The sequence below is a fragment of the Epinephelus moara genome, chromosome 3 (assembly GCF_006386435.1).
Source record: "Epinephelus moara isolate mb chromosome 3, YSFRI_EMoa_1.0, whole genome shotgun sequence".
Lineage (NCBI taxonomy): Eukaryota > Metazoa > Chordata > Actinopteri > Perciformes > Serranidae > Epinephelus > Epinephelus moara.
The window spans coordinates 20,664,489-20,671,605 of record NC_065508.1 but is presented as its reverse complement, the minus strand read 5'-3'; the positions used below and the strand labels follow the sequence as shown (position 1 = coordinate 20,671,605).

General features: G+C 41.9%; 1 protein-coding gene across 1 annotated transcript in view; it reads right to left on the bottom strand.

Annotated features, from left to right (window-relative positions):
* Nucleotides 1-5,907, bottom strand: part of mtmr4 (myotubularin related protein 4) — a 68,160-nt gene extending 62,253 nt beyond the window's left edge. Inside the window, exon 1 of the mRNA XM_050040244.1 lies at nucleotides 5,855-5,907. The gene's annotated coding sequence lies outside the window, so the exon portion shown is untranslated. The remainder of the gene's footprint in view (nucleotides 1-5,854) is intronic.
* Nucleotides 5,908-7,117: the final 1,210 nt, after the last annotated feature.

The window sequence follows — 7,117 nt, the reverse complement described above, 5'->3', positions numbered from 1 at the left end:
TTGGGGCTTTTCTTGTAAATGATATTCTTTAAATTAAAAAGTTTCACCGCATTTTTATTAGCTTGGTGCTTTTATTTTGACGGAAAGGCGCATCCATCGAATTCCGGATCCTGTCTCTCTCGCCCTGGTTCCGGTTCCTTACCAAAACGGCCACTAAACGGCCCCAGACTACATCATACCTAGCAACAGGGTCAACCACATCTCCTCACTAAGGTAAAAGTTTCTGTCCCTTCCTTACTCAGAGTTGCACTGAGAACATTCCTAAATCACTCCTAGGCTAGGACTCCTTACTAAAAATGTTTAGGCTAAGTTAGGCGCTCTGTGAATATGGCCCCTGGATCTTAAGCTAGACATTCACATGCTAGTTGCTCACTTTGTATGCAAGTTGGTTCTGGGCAGGGAGTGTAAAACAGGTGCCTGATGCTATCTGAACCAGGGCTGTAGCAATCAAGTCTGGTTTGGTCTGGCGTCCAGTCTCAAGACCCCTTTTTGGGGTGTCTTGCACTTGTTTTGGTCTCATGCCTTGTTGGACTCTGAATTGTCTTGGTCTCAGGTTGCTCTGTTTGCAGTCTCCCAACCAACACTGCTGTGTTTTACACAAGCACAGCATGCTAGCTTGGCTAATAGCAAATACAAATGCATATTGCAGCGACAGGCTGAAGCACTGTAACCGAATATATTCGGCCAAATATTGCAAAAAAAACACACATTCGGTATTCGGTGGAATAAGTGAAAAGCAAGGCCGAATAATAGCGGCGTGTTTTGATAACGCAATCAAACAGCGTGCGGTGACGGACGGAGTAAAATGTCGTCAGTGTGGCGATGTTTTACGCCGTCCGTCACCACACTCGCATTTGCGACTAAAAATAGTTTTGTGCGAGCAAAATAAATCATTCAGCACGCTGTGTGAGTACAGATTTCAACCAGCAGCAGAAACGAAAGGCGAATCCCACCGGTTGTGGGTTGAACGGGAGTCACAGACACAGACAGGAATGTATTCCTGTCAAATACGGCAGCCATAGTACTTCGCGACGCAAGATAAGGCTTACCAGCGACGGAGAAGTCCGGCTCCAATAATGTCCTCTTCTTGGCGTCATAACTGCCCAAAAGTACCTGGACAGCCGAGCCGTGGCAGCGCACAGGTATGTGGTGTGTCAGAGGAGAAACGAGCCGTTCACATTTCTCTCTCTGTGGCAGGTAACGGTCCACAAACCTCTTTACTTCTTTACTTATGGAGGGACTGCTCTTTACTTGTCAGGGGAGGAGGGTGGCTGGTTGATTTTTATTTTATTTATTTATTTTATTTTGATCCCCCCCTATGTTAATCACTTATTGATGCTGTTTTTGAAGTATGAATAAGTCAATAAGTAATTTATTCCATTGAAATATCATTGATGTATTATAGAAAAGTGATTTATCTTTTTATAAATGACAAAAGGCACATCTGCCTAATTTTCGCTGTGGTATCGTGATACTACTCAGAACCACGATATTTTCACTGGTATCGTACCGTGGGTCCCAATTTTGGTACCGTGACAACACTAATCTGGAGGGGGTTCATCTGCAAAAACTAATGAAAAACTAAACAACGGTATTTGGTATTCGGTACTCGGCCAAGCGTTTAATTATATTCGGCTTCGGCCACAAATTTCATTTCGGTGCATCCCTACTTAGTTTGTCATGTATTATGAAATTTGTCTAATTCTTGTTAACTCAATTACCTTTGGACTTGGTCTTGAGTTGCACTCCAGACCTGAGGGGTGTGCCACAAAGTCATATTAGTGGGTTAGTGAGGTAAACTGAGTCTAAAACCAGAGTTTTCAATCCTACAAAGTTGGCTCTCTTTTAACCTTGCTAGATCGCCATGGCAAATCATGCTGCAGATCTAACCTGGTTGGGGCCTCACCGCTCCTTCGAGTAATGTCACGATAGTGAACATTTAGCATATGAGAGATACAATGTGAAATGTACCTTATTTTACTTGTTAAGCAGTAACGTTACATGCAACCTAACAAAGCCGTGCGATTACAGTACTGCATACTATGTATCACATTGCTTTTTTTTTTCTTTTCTTTTTAAACACCAGAACCTACAGTACACCAGTGCAGCAGAAAATCTGAGTAAGAATACTGATTTATTTTCTTTGCAAGATTGTCGTTGCTTTCAGTGAACTACTGAATGTGTTTGTAGTGTTCTTTGGATCATCTGCCCACACTGGCTCTAAAATAAGCTTTGAATAAAACCACAGGAAGCATACATCACTAGTTCACTAGTATTAATTAGGATGACATTTACTTGCATATGACATGTAGTAAAAAACCATCATAACATTACCTTACAGTGGATTATGCTTTTATATTTGGTCCTGATTTGGTGAAGTCCGTTTTATACTGCTGGTATATTTCAACTAATAGAACACCAATTAGAAAACCTATTAGCCTATTGGTACTTATCACAGTTACAGCTGCCACAGTTTTTTGATCTTCAGGTGGTGTTGCTCTTCCGTCCTCTTGTATGCTCTCCCCATGTGCTACAACAGCTACTACAGCATTTTGTTTTGATACGTTGCCATAATGTTTTATTTTCCCAGTTTTAACAATAGCCAGATTGGAAGAACTTCCTGTGATTGGTCCATTTTACACTAGAAACAACCTGACGCATGGCTCAGTTTGACTTGGACTGAGACCACCCCTTTTTGTCTGACCAAAGTTTGGCTGTTTGGTCCAGGGGAGGTTTCACATCTGTAATTTTGGTTTGGATTAAACTGAAAAGTCCGAAAGTCCAGACCAAACAAGTTACGCATGACAAGGCCCTTAAAGCTGAGCAGCTCTAGATAGGTATCCATGCGCAGCGCTGCATGTTAGCCATGCAATTAGTGCTTTTGAATAATATTCATCTGTATTTTTACAATATGTGCAAACTTTTATTTCTCAAATAACTCCCCTGGAACTGTTAATCACTGTGGTTATCACGGTGTGTGAGCAAAATTGCTATTTTCTCCATCACGGCACATTTGGTGGATGAACTCATGGAAGAGGGTACATTGTCTAATATATGATCCAAAATTCTTTCATCTTGTTTAGTCTCTCTCCCCAGAAACAAAACAGTACACACACACACACACACACACAGTCTGTCAGTCTGTTTTGCCAAAGTTTTAGGGACTTTTTATCAGCTGAAAAAAACAGGTTGTAATTCAAAACACTAATCACATTGTGCTATGACTTCTCCCTTATCAATCTAACACCAGTTATAGGAATTTCCTGTGAAAATAAATAACACACTGGAGGCCTGGGCAGTGTCACTATGACTTTTTTTTTTTTTTTTAAACACAATTAAATGTCTTGTCAAGGAAACAACGCTCAGATTCCAAGCACACAGTAGACAGGAGGGTGTGTACCTCTATATAAAAGGTGAAGTGTTACTATTAATTCCAGGTGCCACACCTTCCTCAGCATTAGGCATACTTATGCATGTCAAATCCTGCCTTCAGATACCCTGCCAGTGCTGCTGCTGTGCACTGTACATATCACTCATTCATTAAACTAACAATACATACCTGACCATTTTAATTACAGCTGCTCAGAGTGCCTTCAATTCATATCAGCTATAGAACTGAGTATTGCATGAAACGTTTCTATGCTATTATTGATACCTGGGTTTCTGTAGCATTATGATAATTGTTTTGATAAATCACTTTGAGGCGTATAAAATTGTTACTGTGCAAAAACATTTCTCCTTTTTACATTTAACAAAACCACCACAATCATCTCAAAAGTTACGCTTTTCTTAAGACAAACTTCAGAATACTTTGTCTAAATAAAATACAGTTTAAATTTGACTTTTTTTAATACAATGAAGAAATAAGTAAAAAGAATGGGAATCTGTGGAAGCATCCAGTGTCAGCTTGGGTTACTCTGAATATTCAACACTATGGACACAGCTATGGGCTTTAACATAAAGATAAAGTTTAGGCATCTGAGGAAAGGGGTGATGGAAGCTTGTTCGGGTGTAAGGGATGATTGCCTGTGGAGCCTTTGGTATTTTTCAACGGGGGCTGTATGTTCAAATGTTGCTGTATCTGAGTGATTAATGGGAACACAATTTTTTCAAATTGGTTCAGTGCTGAGTGAGAGCACTGCAGCTGGCAGCTACTAAACAGGCTGCAACGTAACATTAATGGGCAATTGTGCACCGTCAATGTACGTCCACTAAAAGTGGTTGTTTTTGCCACTGACAGGCTCAGATTATTATTCTGACAACATTATGGAAAAGATCCCTACTGAGATAGACCTCTATGTTAAAGAGTAAGATCCTTTTGTTTAATCAGAAGCCCTGAAATCGCCATCGTCAAACCCACCAGACTCCACCTTGATAATCAGTAATTTTATCATCATAAAACACACCAATTTCAAAGTCAACAGAAACAAAATTAAACTCACAAAAAACATCTTGGTTCATCTTTCCACTGTTTCAGCAATCACTAACTCTCAGTCTGGTGAGTATGGCGATAGTGGTTTCGGGGTTAATCAAAAAGTTTTTACTCTTTAACGAAAAAGGTCTATTACAGTAGGGATCCTGTCCATAATGTTGCCGGACACTTATTATAACAACTTGAGCCTGTCAGTGACAAAACAAACACATTTAGCTGATCATCCCTCCAGTGTGTTCTGGGTCTGCCCCGGGGCCTCCTACCAGTGGGACATGCCTGGGACGTCTCTATCAGGAGGCGCCAAAGGGGCATTCTGATCAGATGCCTGAACCGCCTCAACTGACCCCTTTCGACGCAAAAGAGCATCGGAGTAGAACCGCTTGGGGCCTTGGCAACACCTTGGGCTTCCCAAAGAGTGGCTGGAAAGCGTTGCTGGGGAAAGGGAGGTCTTGGGTGCTTTGATTAGCCTGCCATCCCCACGACCCGTCCCCGGATAAGCGGATGAAAATGGATGGATTGATGGATCGATGGATACACTGATCGTGCCCAAGTGGTTACACTGCAACCAGCTGCACCACTCTCGCTCAATACTGGACCAATTTCAAGTAGCTCCAATTAGTTAGGTAGGCGTATACATGGGAAAATAAGGTCCAGGCTGAAAAATACTGCCCGCTGCATGACTCCTTTAAGCTTTTCATCCTGTTTGGCTGTTCATGTTTTGCTTACTCTTGTTCTTATTTTATATGTTGTGTTTTTTTTAATGGTCAACTGAACACCAGGCTGAGAGACAACCGTTGTAACCTAGCCTTTTAGCTAACTCTGGTACATTGACACTGGTGCTGATCAACGTGCATTGTCCCTGAGGTTAGGATGACATTTCCAGCACCAGTTTCTCTTCCTCATAAGTATAAAATACATTCCTAGTTCAGTGGGGGAATTCTCTGGTTCTTTCCACTTACTTAAAAACCAGTCCATCAAACTGGAATTTCCCAGCCTTGCCGGTGAGACTGTTAGCCTCACTAGAGCAGTGAATAACAGGTGCTGTTTGCCTCGTGAACACAACAGGTGTGAACATATGATAACAGGGATGAAGTTACCACACATGTAAGGTGAAAGTGAAAGCAGACGACAGCCTCACTACATGCTGGCACTGAACCCGGAGGCGACTAGTTGACAAACCGAAAGTGTGCGTGTGAGTGTACGTGTGTGTGTGCGGTGTTTGCAAACGTTAGCATCATGCTAGCTGCCGGATAGCAACATTACTACAGGCTCGCCTGTCAAAGTCCCTCATTTGCCAACAGAAAACGACACAGCGGCTCAAGGTTCACACGTAAAACACAAGTCTGACAGCGTGAGAACATGTCACATACGATACATTATTCAGAAGTTACTTCGTTTTAAAATATAAATCGAGTTACTCACTCAGAAAGAATCAGCTGACACAACGGTGACTCAGTAGACTACTCGACTTCCGCATTCTTGCGTGATGACAACAGCGCCGGCCAATAGTGAGGAAGAAAACTGAACATTCTCGACCAATAGCGTTACGGAACTCGTACCGGCCAATTAGGATCGACAACAGTCAAACAAGTGAATAGCACACACCCACAGCAGAGCCAATCAGATGCCACGTAGCTCCTAAAGCGCACCAATAGAAAATCACAGCGCGGCACACTGGATACACACATACACAGTGCAGTACGTGCGTTCAGTCACTGCCCGGCAGCGCTTGTAACATATTCTGAACAATAAATAAATACACAGTAGAGTCCAAAAGTCTGAGACCACACTGAAAATCTGTGATATTTTCACGTAAACCTGAAAACAAGCAGAACATTTGAGGATCCGGAAACTTTTAAGAGGTTCTGACATGTAAAATGAAGAAGAAATGTTTAAGATCCTGCATCAAATTTGTGGCACTGAGAGCTCAACTGCTTTGTACAAAAGGTCAGATTTCCCTTACCTGTATCCAGTGGCATAGTGGTAGTTCATGAGGTGGGTGTGCTACGAGGTGGATGGGTAGGTTACCAAGTATACTTTCCTATATCATCCTGAGACTTGAACTTTTGTTTGGTATCAATTTTTAATTTCTCCCTTTGGAATCGGTAGGATCTGATAAGTCTAAAAATATTATATTGTCAATGACAATAAAGTCCCAGTATCCTCAAATGAAACAGTCCCAGTGTCCTCAGACAAGATGATAAAGTCCCAATGTCTTCAAATGAGTACTTACTAATCAAACTACAAACACTATTAATCATAAATAAACAAGTTTCAGCCATAAAATGTGATCAGGTTCTGGCTACAGGCTTGGTTGGTAGAGATGGCTGCCATCTTGTTTTTACCTGGATTAGTGTATTGTGCTCTTACTACCACTAGATGGCACAAAAAGGTGTCCACGAACGAGGACAACAGGAGTGAAGTATAAGGTCAAGTAAACCCAAAATGCGATGTTCTTATTTGAGGAGGACACAAGGTCTCAGGAGGATATATTCCAATTACGTTTTGGTTGATTGGAGGGTATACTGTAAAAGGCCAGAAGAGGTGGGTATACCCAGTGGTGTAGTGGAGGGTAGACGCTGGTATACCCACTCCTTTTTCTGGCTGTCTACAGTATACCCACCTATCAGCCCAAAAGTCATTGGATTATGTAGGAGAGTATATCCACTTCCTCCTGGGTAACCT